This window comes from Salmo salar, chromosome ssa07 (genome assembly GCF_905237065.1).
Source record: "Salmo salar chromosome ssa07, Ssal_v3.1, whole genome shotgun sequence".
NCBI lineage: Eukaryota > Metazoa > Chordata > Actinopteri > Salmoniformes > Salmonidae > Salmo > Salmo salar.
In genome coordinates this window covers 953113-967500 of record NC_059448.1, presented here as the reverse complement: position 1 = coordinate 967500, position 14388 = coordinate 953113, and the positions used below count along the sequence as shown (strand labels likewise).

The following is a 14388-nucleotide window of genomic DNA, read 5'->3' as shown; positions in this document are numbered from 1 at the left end:
AGAGAAGTAGGCAGCCTGGTCAACAGAGTAGCAGAGAGGGCCTCTGAGTGGGTCCCTAACTCCCACATCACCATCTCCACTCTGCTGCCCTGAAAGTCAACGCTGACATCACCAGAGGGTGTGGCCTACTCCCGAACGTTCACGTTGCTCACCACCCAACAATCACCCCAGAGCATCTGCACGACCACTCCCACCTGAGGAAGCAGACAGTAGGGATGTTTGCCAAGTCTCTAAAGGTACGTGGCACTTGGTAGACAAACACCCCATGATGTACTGGACAGAGGAGCACCCAGAGACCCCTACCAGACCTCTGCACCACCAAGGAGCCCCAGGTCCCCTCAACGCCCCACCAGACCTCTGCACCACCAAGGAGCCCCAGGTCCCCTCAACGCCCCCACCAGACCACTGCACCACCAAGGAGCCCCAGGCCCCCTCAACGCCCCATCAGACTACTGCACCACCAAGGAGCCCCAGGCCCCCTCAACGCCCCATCAGACTACTGCACCACCAAGGAGCCCCAGGCCCCTCAACGCCCCACCAGACCACCCAAGGAGCCCCAGGCCCCTCAACGCCCCACCAGACCTCTGCACCACCAAGGAGCCCCAGGCCCCCTCAACGCTCCACCAGACCACTGCACCACCAAGGAACCCCAGGCCCCCTCAACGCCCCACCAGACCACTGCACCACCAAGGAGCCCCAGGCCCCCTCAACGCCCACCAGACCTCTGCACCACCAAGGAGCCCCAGGCCCCCTCAACGCCCCACCAGACCACTGCACCACCAAGGAACCCCAGGCCCCCTCAACGCCCCACCAGACTACTGCACCACCAAGGAGCCCCAGGCCCCCTCAACGCCCCACCAGACTACTGCACCACCAAGGAGCCCCAGGCCCCCTCAACGCTCCACCAGACCTCTGCACCACCAAGGAGCCCCAGGCCCCTCAACGCCCCCACCAGACCACTGCACCACCAAGGAACCCCAGGTCCCTCAACGCTCCACCAGACCTCTGCACCACCAAGGAGCCCCAGGCCCCTCAACGCCCCACCAGACCACTGCACCACCAAGGAGCCCCAGGCCCCCTCAACGCCCACCAGACCACTGCACCACCAAGGAGCCCCAGGCCCCCTCAACACCCCATCAGACCACTGCACCACCAAGGAGCCCCAGGCCCCCTCAATGCCCCACCAGACCACTGCACCACCAAGGAGCCCCAGGCCCCTCAACGCCCCCATCAGACCACTGCACCACCAAGGAGCCCCAGGCCCCCTCAACGCCACATCAGACCTCTGCACCACCAAGGAGCCCCAGGCCCCTCAACGCCCCACCAGACCACTGCACCACCAAGGAGCCCCAGGCCCCTCAACGCCCCACCAGACCTCTGCACCACCAAGGAGCCCCAGGCCCCTCAACGCCCCCACCAGACCACTGCACCACCAAGGAACCCCAGGCCCCCTCAACGCCCCACCAGACCACTGCACCACCAAGGAGCCCCAGGCCCCTCAACGCCCCACCAGACCACTGCACCACCAAGGGCCCCAGGCCCCCTCAACGCCCCAACAGACCACTGCACCACCAGCGAGCCCCAGGCCCCCTCAACGCCCCACCCAGACCACTGCACCACCAAGGAGCCCCAGGCCCCCTCAACGCCCCACCAGACCACTGCACCACCAAGGAGCCCCAGGCCCCCTCAACGCCCCACCAGAACCAGCACCCCCACCCACCACCACAGCATCAACACCTCCATCGGTGCAGCCAGACTGACCGCAACACCTACCACCCCACACCAGTCCTACTACCCCACACCAGTCCAAAATACAGTAACTACTAACTACTGAGTTGTTCAGAGAGATAAACAACACAGTCCAAAATACAGTAACTACTGAGTTGTTCAGAGTGAGATAAACTGCACAGTCCAAAATACAGTAACTACTGAGTTGTTCAGAGTGAGATAAACTGCACAGTCCAAAATACAGTAACTACTGAGTTGTTCAGAGAAGATAAACAGCACAGTCCAAAATACAGTAACTACTGAGTTGTTCAGAGAGATAGAGATAAACAGCACAGTCCAAAATACAGTAACTACTGAGTTGTTCAGAGAGATAAACAGCACAGTCCAAAATACAGTAACTACTCAGTTGTTCAGAGTGAGATAAACAGCACAGTCCAAAATACAGTAACTACTGAGTTGTTCAGAGAATAAACAGCACAGTCCAAAATACAGTAACTACTGAGTTGTTCAGAGTGAGATAAACTGCACAGTCCAAAATACAGTAACTACTGAGTTGTTCAGAGACATAGAGATAAACAGCACAGTCCAAAATACAGTAACTACTGAGTTGTTCAGAGAGATAAACAGCACAGTCCAAAATACAGTAACTACTGAGTTGTTCAGAGACAGAGATAAACAGCACAGTCCAAAATACAGTAACTACTGAGTTGTTCAGAGAGATAAACAGCACAGTCCAAAATACAGTAATTACTGAGTTGTTCAGAGAGAGATAAACAGCACAGTCCAAAATACAGTAACTACTGAGTTGTTCAGAGACATAGAGATAAACAGCACAGTCCAAAATACAGTAATTACTGAGTTGTTCAGAGACTAGATAAACAGCACAGTCCAAAATACAGTAACTACTGAGTTGTTCAGAGAGATAAACAGCACAGTCCAAAATACAGTAACTACTGAGTTGTTCAGAGACACGCATAAACAGCACAGTCCAAAATACAGTAACTACTCAGTTGTTCAGAGTGAGATAAACAGCACAGTCCAAAATACAGTAACTACTGAGTTGTTCAGAGTGAGATAAAACAGGACAGTAGAAAACATGTATTTTAGTACAATAAGCGGTGTCTGTGTTTAGTGCAGATGTATTGGAGGAGCGGTTTAATCTCACTCAATCCTCCTGTCCTCTGAGGACCTCCGCTGAGCTGGTCCTGCTGTTGGGCCCTGTGGGGTGGAGCGGGCCAGGTCTGGGCGGAAGCTTCCTCTCTGGTCTGGTAGAGGTGGGGGTCTGGTCTGGTCTGGTAGAGGTGGGGGGTCTAGTGTGGGGTAGTAGGCCTGGTGTGGGGTAGTAGGCCTGGTGTGGTAGAGGTGGGGGTACTGGTGTGTAGTGGAGTGGGCCTGGTCTGGGCGGGAAGCTTCCTCTCTGGTCTGGTAGAGGTGGGGGTCTGGTGTGGTAGAGGTGGGGGTCTGGTGTGGTAGAGGTGGGGGTCTGGTGTGGGGTAGTAGGCCTGGTGTGGGGTAGTAGGTCTGGTGTGGCGTAGTAGGTCTGGTGTGGGGTAGTAGGCCTGGTGTGGGGTAGTAGGCCTGGTGTGGGGTAGTAGGTCTGGTGTGGGGTAGTAGGCCTGGTGTGGGGTAGTAGGCCTGGTGTGGGGTAGTAGGCCTGGTGTGGGGTAGTAGGTCTGGTGTGAGGTAGTAGGTCTGGTGTGGGGTAGTAGGTCTGGTGTGGGGTAGTAGGCCTGGTGTGGGGTAGTAGGTCTGGTGTGGGGTAGTAGGCCTGGTGTGGGGTAGTAGGTGGGGGGTCTGGTGTGGGGTAGTAGGCCTGGTGTGGGGTAGTAGGTGGGGGGTCTGGTGTGGGGTAGTAGGCCTGGTGTGGGGTAGTAGGCCTGGTGTGGGGTAGTAGGTGGGGGGGTAGTAGGCCTGGTGTGGGGTAGTAGACCTGGTGTGGGGTAGTAGACCTGGTGTGGGGTAGTAGGCCTGGTGTGGGGTAGTAGGTCTGGTGTGGGGTAGTAGGCCTGGTGTGGGGTAGTAGGTCTGGTGTGGGGTAGTAGGCCTGGTGTGGGGTAGTAAACCTGGTGTGGGGTAGTAAACCTGGTGTGGGGTAGTAGACCTGGTGTGGGGTAGTAGGTCTGGTGTGGGGTAGTAAGCCTGGTGTGGGGTAGTAGACCTGGTGTGGGGTAGTAGGTGGGGGTAGTAGGTCTGGTGTGGGGTCTACTCTCTACTCCCTAACCCCTACTCCCTAACCCCTACTCCTAACCCCTACTCCCTAACCCCCTACTCTCTACCCCTAACCCTACTCCCTAACCCCTACTCTCTACTCCCTAACCCCTACTCTCTACTCCTAACCCCTACTCCCTAACCCCTACTCTCTACTCCCTAACCCCTACTCCCTAACCCCTACTCTACTCCCTAACCCCTACTCCCTAACCCCTACTCTCTAACCCCTACTCTTCCTAACCCCTACTCTCTACTCCCTAACCCCTACTCCCTAACCCTAACCCCTACTCTACTCCTACTCCCTAACCCCTACTCTCTCACTCCCTAACCATTTACTCCCTAACCCCTACTCCCTACTCCCTAACCCCTACTCTCTACTCCCTAACCCCTACTCTCTACTCCCTAACCCCTACTCTCTAACTCCTAACCCCTACTCCCTAACCTCTACCCCCTACTCTCTACTCCCTAACCCCTACTCCCTAACCCCTACTCTCTACTCCCTAACCCCTACTCCTAACCCCTACTCCCTAACCCCTACTCCTCTACTCCCTAACCCCTACTCCCTAACCCCTACTCTCTACTCCCTAACCCCTACTCTCTACTCCCTAACCCCTACTCCCTAACCCCTACTCTCTACTCCCTAACCCCTATTCCCTAACCCCTACTCTCTACTCCCTAACCCCTACTCCCTAACCCCTACTCCCTAACCCCTACTCTCTACTCCCTAACCCCTACTCTCTACTCCCTAACCCCTACTCTCTACCCCCTAACCCCTACTCTCTAACCCCTACTCCCTAACCCCTACTCTCTACTCCCTAACCCCTACTCCCTAACCTACTCTCTACTCCCTAACCCCTACTCTCTAACCCCCTTCTCTCTACTCCTAACCCCTACTCCCTAACCCCTACTCTCTACTCCCTAACCCCTACTCTCTACTCCCTAACCCCTACTCTCTAACCCCTACTCTCTACTCCCTAACCCCTACTCTCTACTCCCTAACCCCTACTCTCTACTCCCTAACCCTTACTCTCTAACCCCCTACTCTCTACTCCCTAACCCCTACTCTCTACCTCTCTAACCCCTACTCCCTAACCCCTACTCTCTTACTCCCTAACCCCTACTCTCTACTCTCTAAACCCTACTCTCTAACCCTACTCTCTACTCCCTAACCCCTACTCCTACTCCCTAACCCCCTACTCTCTACTCTCTAACCCCTACTCCCTAACCCCTACTCTCTACTCCCTAACCCCTACTCTCTACTCCCTAACCCCTACTCTCTAACCCCTACTCTCTACTCCCTAACCCCTACTCTCTACTCCCTAACCCTCTCCTACTCTCTACTCCCTAACCCCTACTCTCTAACCCCTACTCTCTACTCCCTAACCCCTACTCTCTACTCTCTAACCCCTACTCCCTAACCCCTACTCTCTACTCCTAACCCTACTCTCTACTCTCTAACCCCTACTCCCTAACCCCTACTCTCTAACTCCCTAACCCCTACTCTCTAAACCCTACTCTTTCTACTACTGTCCTGTTTATCTCTCTGAACAACTCAGTAGTTACTGTATTTTGGACTGTGCTATTCTTTCTTTCTGCAACATGAAATCACTATCAGTTAATATGTGAAACATTCAGGCCTAAACTCATCAACCTTCAGACTGAAGAGTTCAACACACATCCGAAAAGATGTTGACGTCATCGTTCTGCGGGAGACATGGTGTAAGCCTGACTTCGTCCCTCACTGTCCCACAGGCTACAGAGAGGTACTTGTACCATCTCAGAAACACAGCTCTGTCAATAAAAACCTTTGATCACAGCCAAATTACCTTGTTCCTCAAAAGAACAGACATGGAAACAACCACACATTCACAGCCCAGTAATCTATACGACATCAGAAATTCATACAGATGGAGCCCAAACAGCACAGAAGAATACCAGAAAGCAACCTGGGTAACCAAAAATATCCAAACCCTCTTAGACAACTTCCTGGATAGCACATTCCTCACAGTAAAGAAGGCATCTATCTAGCAGTAAAGAAACATCAACTATATATATATATATTCAGGCAAAACGGCAAAACTGAAATGGAGCAAAAACATAAACAGAGTCATGTGGGACGCCGAAAAGATGGCACCGCTTTAGAGATCTCCTAAATACCCACACGTAAATACTGAAATTCAACAGCATACACTTACATTTACACTTCCTGTCTTAATAGATTGACTTGGTACAGTTCAATGTAAAGACCTTCGGCATTTTGAAAACGTCCCACGTTATTGAAATGTCGACTTCTTCTTCAAGCCACACGTGGAGGCCACGTCAACTAGCAAACAAACAAGCATGTCCTCCCGAATCCCCCCTCACCAAGACATGGATAAACACGCCCCCAGAGACAAATTAGCAAGGATCAATTCGAGCAAACTGATGAAAAGATGGGACACGATTTTGTTGGATGTGGCATCCGATGTCTCCACGATAAAAACAACAGCTACCGAGCTAAAGGGAAAAAGTTGATGCAGTACGAGAGAGGACGGACGGTGCAGAGGGACGGTTTCCACAGCGGAGAAGGTGGACAATCGAATCCCGAGTAAAAAGCTGGACTAATCTTGCGTTGTGCAGAAAATTATCGCTGTAGGACTTTTCACGACAGACGAATTCTAAATTGAAACAAACCCAGCCATCCGCTTCCTACGTTCTGCAAGCCGGGGACGAGGTGCTTAAAGCAGCGAACGAGAGCGGTGTTCTTCAGAAGGGAAGGTCGTCGGCTGTCTTTTTAACTCTGTCCAAGAAAACTGGCACTGAAGAGGAAGGAGTTTACAACGCCGAAGAAACAACTACACGAGACACACACACACACACACACGCATGCACACACACGCACGCACGACACACACACACACACACACACACACACACACACACACACACACACCTGGCATTCCCAGCCATCTTGCTCTTTTCTTGGAAGAGAAATCAAAATGACTTTCAAGGACAACGTGGAGGCAGAGAGATTTCTTGCTAGAGCAAGGTGTTTTGGCCTAGATAAAGACAACGAGACAAGGTCAAATACAAGTTCAATTGTAGGCCGTTTACTATACAAACGAAGGTAGCCCTATGTGTTTGCGAGACTCTGGGGAATATTACTAGTTTAGCCTTTGAAATGCCTCACAGCCAGAAGTGTAGTGTTGCTAGTTTAATATGAGAAGAGGATGTAGGGCTTTACCAGATGTTACATTGTACCATTTATCATTTGAAATGGCAAACTTGGCAAAGCATTGGGCCAAACGGGAGGGTGGGATGCTGGCGAAAAACGGCTTTTCATATGGCTGATCGACTTGTAGGACACAGTGTTGTTGTCCTCTTTCACCGTTTATTCCTGCAAATACATACACCGTAAAGAAAGCTGAATTGAATTGAGAGAGAGAGAGAGAGAGAGAGAGAGAGAGAGAGAGAGAGGAGAGAGAGAGATGAGGGAGGGAAGGGAAGGTGGGAGTGAGGGGAGGAGAGGGAGAGAGAGAGAGAGAGAGAGGAGAGAGAGAGAGAGAGAGAGAGAGAGAGAGATGAGGGAGGAAGGGAAGGTGGGAGGAGGGGAGGGAGGGAGAGAGAGAGGGAGGGAAAGAGAGAGAGGGAGGAAGAAAGGGAGAAAGGAGAGGAGGGGAGAGAGAGAGAATGTGAGAGTTAAAAGGTCCACTGTGCAACTCTGGGGTTAGAGGTCAGAGGTAACTCACACATTCCACACCGGTGACAAACACTCCCCTGAGCTACAGAGGAACAATATTGACATGATCACATCGTACACACACAACACACACATCCAAACAGCAACCACGTCAAAACACACACACCCCTCACAAAACATGTGTGGAGTACAAGAGTGTAACTGGGCCAACACAACTGGCAGAATAACAAGAAGGAGCGAAAAATGAGAGCGAGAGGCCAGTTGGCAGAAGGAAGAGGAAGTGTGGACTAGTTGGATCAGGATTGGCTAGGTTCCTTTCTAAATGTAATCCGTTAGTTGGCTAGTTACCTGTCAAATTATAAAAATCAGTAAGGTAACTTTTTGGATTCCCCAAACTCAGTAACATAATGTGATTGGTGGTCATCATAGTGGTCTCTGATTGGTGGTCATCATTAGTGGTCTCTGATTGGTTGTCATCATTAGTGGTCTCTGATTGGTTGTCATCATAGTGGTCTCTGATTGGTGGTCATCATAGTGGTCTCTGATTGGTGGTCATCATTAGTGGTCTCTGATTGGTGGTCATCATTAGTGGTCTCTGATTGGTGGTCATCATAGTGGTCTCTGATTGGTGGTCATCATTAGTGGTCTCTGATTGGTGGTCATCATTTGGTGTGTCATCATTAGTGGTCTCTGATTGGTGGTCATCATAGTGGTCTCTGATTGGTGGTCATCATTAGTGGTCTCTGATTGGTGGTCATCATTTGGTGTGTCATCATTAGTGGTCTCTGATTGGTGGTCATCATTTGGTGTGTCATCATTAGTGGTCTCTGATTGGTGGTCATCATTTGGTGTGTCATCATAGTGGTCTCTGATTGGTGGTCATCATTAGTGGTCTCTGATTGGTGGTCATCATTTGGTGTGTCATCATTAGTGGTCTCTGATTGGTGGTCATCTTTTGGTGTGTCATCATAGTACGACCTTATTAATTGTTTCAAAACATCTCCTGCCATGTCACTGATGCGTCGGAAAATGAAACGTGTTGTTTGGTGGAGGCATTGTCTGTGTAATTTGGGCCTTTTCCCCAGCATTGTCCCAGCCGTATCCGCGGCTGCAGGAAGAATGAAGTCCTCCACAATAGTATAGGGGCTTCCTGTCCTGGCCACTCGGTAGCTCACCATATAAGATGATTATAGCCCCCTTCTGATTAATGGTATCTGTTGCTTTTATACCGTCTTACATACTCAAACTTCGTCTTTATTCCGATCAAATAATTCCCGCGGCTTATTTTTCAAATTGTCACGTTTTGTTTCTAAAGTGTCTAAGAGTGGAATGTTTTCCGGTTAGCGAGTAACGGTTAATGTGATTGGATGTTAATGATTTGACTTCCTGTAATTTTTGACATTATTGTTGTTATTTCGCTGAACACCAGATGGTTTAATGGTTATTTGTGGCAGTGAAACGAGGCGACTCAGATGCACACACTAAATCATTCAAACATCATTCAACATGAGTCATTAAAACTCGTTTTCAACCACTCCACAAATGTCTTGTTAACAAACTATAGTTTTGGCAAGTCGGTTAGGACATCTACTTTGTGCATGACACAAGTCATTTTTCCAACAATTGTTTACAGACAGATTATTTCACTTATAATTCACTGTATCACAATTCCAGCGGGTCAGAAGTTTACATACACTAAGTTGACTGAGTGCCTTTAAACAGCTTGGAAAATTCCAGCTGTTTATTCTGAGATTTAAATGTATTTGGCTGAGGTGTAGGTAAACTTCCGACTTCAACTGTATGTGAGAATGCTATTCATTGACTACAGCTCAGCGTTCAACACCATAGTGCCCACAAAGCTCATCACTAAGCTAAGGACCCTGGGACTAAACACCTCCCCTGCAACTGGATCCTGGACTTCATGACGGGCCGCCCCAGGTGGTAAGATTAGGTAACAACACATCCGCCACGCTGAGCCTCAACACTGGGGTTCCTCAGGGGTGCGTGCTCAGTCCCCTCTCTGTACTCCCTGTTCACCCCATGACTGCGTGGCCAAGCACGACTCAACACCATCATTAAGTTTACCGACACACAATGGTGGTAGAGGCCTGATCACCGACAACGATGAGACAGCCTATAGGGAGGAGGTCAGAGACCTGGAAGTGTGGTGCCAGGACAACAACCTCTCCCTCAATGTGAGCAAGACAAAGGAGTTGATCGTGGACTACAGGAAAAGGAGGGCTGTTCACGCCCCCATTCTCATCGACCGGGGCTGCAGTGGAGCGGGTCGAGACTTCAAGTTCCTCTGTGTCCACATCACCAACAAACTATCATGGTCCAAACACACCAAGACAGTCGTGAAGAGGGCACGACAAAACCTATTCCCCCTCACGACCTTCACAAGCCAGAATGTTGAATAAAATATGTCAACAGAAAGGATGAATACAACAACGGTTTAAAGCGCTGGTAGTGCCTTCAGATTTATCACCTGAAGCATGCACAACACGCATGCACAACACGCGCACAACACGCATGCACAACACGCATGCACAACACGCATGCACAACACGCATGCACAACACGCATGCACAACCGCATGCACAACACGCATGAACAGCACGCATGCACAACACGCATGCACAACACGCATGCCAACTCGCATGAACAACACACATGCACAACACGCATGCACAGCACGCATGCACAACACGCATGCACAACACGCATGCACAACACGCATGCACAACACGCATGCACAACACGCATGAACAGCACGCATGCACAACACGCATGCACAGCACGCATGCACAACACGCATGCACAACACGCATGCACAACACGCATGCACAACACGCATGCACAACACGCATGAACAGCACGCATGCACAACACGCATGCACAGCACGCATGCACAACACGCATGCACAACACGCATGCACAACACGCATGCACAACACGCATGAACAACACGCACGCACAACACGCATGCACAACACGCATGAACACTAGCCCAGCTGGTGCACCTGTTTACATGGTTTCTGACAGAAATCTGAAGGCACAACCAGCGTTTCCAAAAAGACCAACCACACAGAGAAGCGTTAAAAGTTAATATATTTCTTTATTCAGCATTCTGGCTCATTTCTGCCTAACGTGAAAATCAAATGGAATTCAACATCAGGTTTCCAGCACAGACAGACAGACAGACAGACAGACAGACAGACAGACAGACAGACAGACAGACAGACAGACAGACAGACAGACAGACAGAGGCAGACGGAGAGGCCATCTTGTCCTATAAGATGGAGGCCAGTAGCTTTACAGCAGAAAGACAGAAAAACCCAAGACTACTTATACATGTTATAACAGCTCATAGAGGCTGGATATACATGTTATAACAGCTCAAATACCACCTGATCAGTCTGGCTTTCCCCTCGGCTTATCTCAGCCCTCTCTCTCTCACCTCTAAACTAAAGTAGTTTACATTTCAATTCTATTATTTTATTCCCTTTTTGTTGCTGTACAGGTTTTTTGAAAGTCGCATTAAATCCCATATATTATTATCAGCTCATAAAGTCCACCTATGACACACACACACGCGCACACACACACACACACACACACACACACACACACACACACACACACACACACACACACACACACACACTCTCTCTCTTACCGTTATGAAGGAGACGTTGTTGGGGAATGTTCCAGGTGTTCCGTGGGCCAGGGGGAGGCGGGGAAGAGGGGGGGAGCAGCGATGGGACCCCGACACACCCTGAAGGAGAGGGGGAACGGAGGGAGAGGGCGACCTACACCCCGGGGGCCACTCGAGGGCGACAGCAACGACAGGGTTCTCTTCAGTTCCTCTAGAGCGCTACACTTCTCGTTCTGGCCCTCCTCCTCCTCCATCTTCTTCTCAGCCATACCGGACGCCATCTTAGTTCCTCTCTGTGTTCTTCCTTCATTCTGCTCAGCTGTCTCTGCTTTCTGTTTACTCTCTCCCCCTCTCTCCCCCATCCCCTCCTCCCTACCCCTGGCGTCCTGTGTGAGTCGTTCGGACAGGAAGTGGCGAATGTTCTGCCTAGCGGCGTGCACCAGCCGCCCCGTCCACATCAATACCCAGGATGTGGGCCGGGTTAAAATGGCGTGCTATGGCCAGGGTCAGGTGACCGGTGCTGCAGCCAATGTCCAGCACCGTTTTCCCTCTGAACCAATCGGGTCGAAGCAGGCCCAGACGAGGGTCCTCGAACCGCCCCACCTGCCCATCGCGGTAACCGTAGTAACCGTGGTAGCCGTAGTAACGGCTGTAGTTGCCGTGCTGGAACGTGTTTTTCTTCTTCTGGGGTTTGTGACGGAAGGAGCTCTGGGCCTGCTGCTGACCTACCACCACTGACCCTAACCTTTGACCTCTGAGGCCTGACCCTGGCACCAGGGGGGTGTGGAAGGTGTTGGGTGGGGCAGCGGTGAGGGCGGGGGTCGGAGTAACCGACGAACGGTCAGACCTCGTTGAGGTGGTACGCCCCTCCGTTTACGCTGCCGATGGGCTCCGTCGCCATGGGGACGGGGGTTTAGAGGCGGAGCCGAGTGGCGGGTGGGTGTGTCTCCGGGGCAGGATGGGCGGAACTACCTCATCCCGACAGTTAATGGTGGTGTTGAGTTCGTAAGGCAGAGGAGAACTGCGGCGCTACGCTTCCGGAGAGGCCCTCTCTGGGAGCTTCCCGGTACTGCAGCTAGCTCACCGGTAACACTGACGCTTAACGCTAGCAGGGAACAGAGCTAACACCTCACCTCCTGTCCCTGAATCACCCCGAGCTTCTACCTTTGACCCCTCAGGCTGTGTGGGGGGTTCAGGCTGCGCCCCTCCTCCTCCTCCCTCCTCCTCCTCCTCCTCCTCCTCCCCCTCCTCCTCCTCCCCCTCCTCCTCCTCCTCCGTGGTGACGGTTGCGATGTCGCTTCCTGTTTTTCATGGGGAGACCAGCACCCCTCCCCCTTCCTCCCCCTCTCCTCCCCCACTCTTCAGGTTCAGGGGTCTGTGATGTCACGCTTGGGACCAGGATCTCTCCGGGGTCTCTGGCCCGGGCCGGTAGGGGCGAGGACTTGGGCGTCTCGGCGTTCAGCGCGCGGGTCACCTCCTCATCCAATAGAGAATTGAGGTTCAGCGGGTGAAAATGTTCCCGCCCAACAGGAAGTTGGAGGGAAGGACGGGATCCGATTGACTGTCACTGTTGCGCGCGGGCACGACGCTTCCCGGAGCCCGGGTGCTTGAAGCTGCCGCCCAGAGAGTAGCGCCGCTTCCCCATTCGCTGCCGCTGTCCCGAGGGAAGACCTGGGGGTTGTTGTGGGGGCTGAAGGCCGTTTTTGGTCTTTAAGGGTGTAACTTCTTGTTTTGGGGCCGTGAGGATGTGGCTGTTCCGTTAGAACCATTCTTCCGGTGAATCCGGTTGGTCCCAGACAGGGAGGAGGAGGGGACATCATTACCCCACCCACCCTGTCCACTCCCCCCTCCCCTCCTCCTCCTCCTGACGCAGGGCCTTCTGGGACAGCAGCGTCGCCCCGCCCATCACGCTGTAGAACAGTCTCTTTGTCCAATGACATCCTGATCATCCTGTGGGAGACACTGCGGGCGCCTCGGCCAATGGCATCGATCTACAGACAGGAAGTGGGAGGAGTTAGGGGTCATTTACACACCAGATTAAAAAAACCTTTTAAAAAACAGCTTATCTAAGGCAGTATCTCAAATGACACCCTATTCCCTTTGTTGTGCACTACTTTTGAACTGAGTCAAGCTGCCACACATAGGGCTCTAGTCAGAAGTAGTGCACTATTTAAAAGATAACAGGGAGGGAACCAACCATATGAAACACTTCCCTCCAAACCTGTTACTTTTGTATCATTCTCTCTCTCTCTCTCTCTCTCTCTTTCTCTGACTGTCAGTCTCCCCTCACGCTGCTCTCACCCCTAGACAGAGATAAGGTGCACAGCCAATCTATCTAACAGGCCAAGCTCTGTGAGAGGTGTGAGAGAGTTCTCCACTCCCCCCTTTACGTGCCGTGCGTGGCTCCGCCTCCCGCGTATTGAAATAGAATAGAACAGCTAATCTGCACAAAACACGTCCTCGGATTCAGTCGTCACTCAATTCTCGCTGAATAATTCAGCAGAAGAGAGCTGCGTGGAAAACCGCGCAGCCACGCACAATGAGTGACAGCGGAACGGCCAGCCCCCTCCCCTTCACACACACACACACACACACACACAGCCTTCCCCGACCGAAGCTGCTCTCTCTCTCCCCGCCTTCTCTCTCCACCGCGGCTCCCTCCCCCCCAGACACTGAACGCTTTAAAAAAAAAATCAAAAATACACCCATCAACTGACTTAGCGAGAGGTTTTTTCCTAACGTTCTCCTGCTGCGAGTAAACCTGACCTCATGCACTTCCTACTAAAGTACACAATCACATCAAAATCATAACACCTACATGAAAGACCCCTTCCGAAGGAGGAAAAACAAAAAACAAAAAATCGTTTGCGTCAGACCATTACATTTTTTTCGTCCTGTCTGATCAGTTATCTTTTTGTGTATGTATGTATGTAAGCTACTGAGTTCTCTCTTTCTTTCTTTTTTCTCTCTTTCTTTCGCCGTCTAAACTCTGGAAACGTTTCTGCAACTGCTTGAGCTTAGCTATTTATCGCTGAGTTTCACGCTCTTTATATGCCCCTGCAAACACACACAGCCATGAGCGACATACCATCCGACCAATAGCTGTTCTCTCTGG

The 14388-nt window shown here is 51.6% G+C and overlaps 1 pseudogene; it reads right to left on the bottom strand.

Annotated features, from left to right (window-relative positions):
* Nucleotides 1–12918, bottom strand: part of LOC123743861 (7SK snRNA methylphosphate capping enzyme-like) — a 19775-nt pseudogene extending 6857 nt beyond the window's left edge.
* Nucleotides 12919–14388: the final 1470 nt, after the last annotated feature.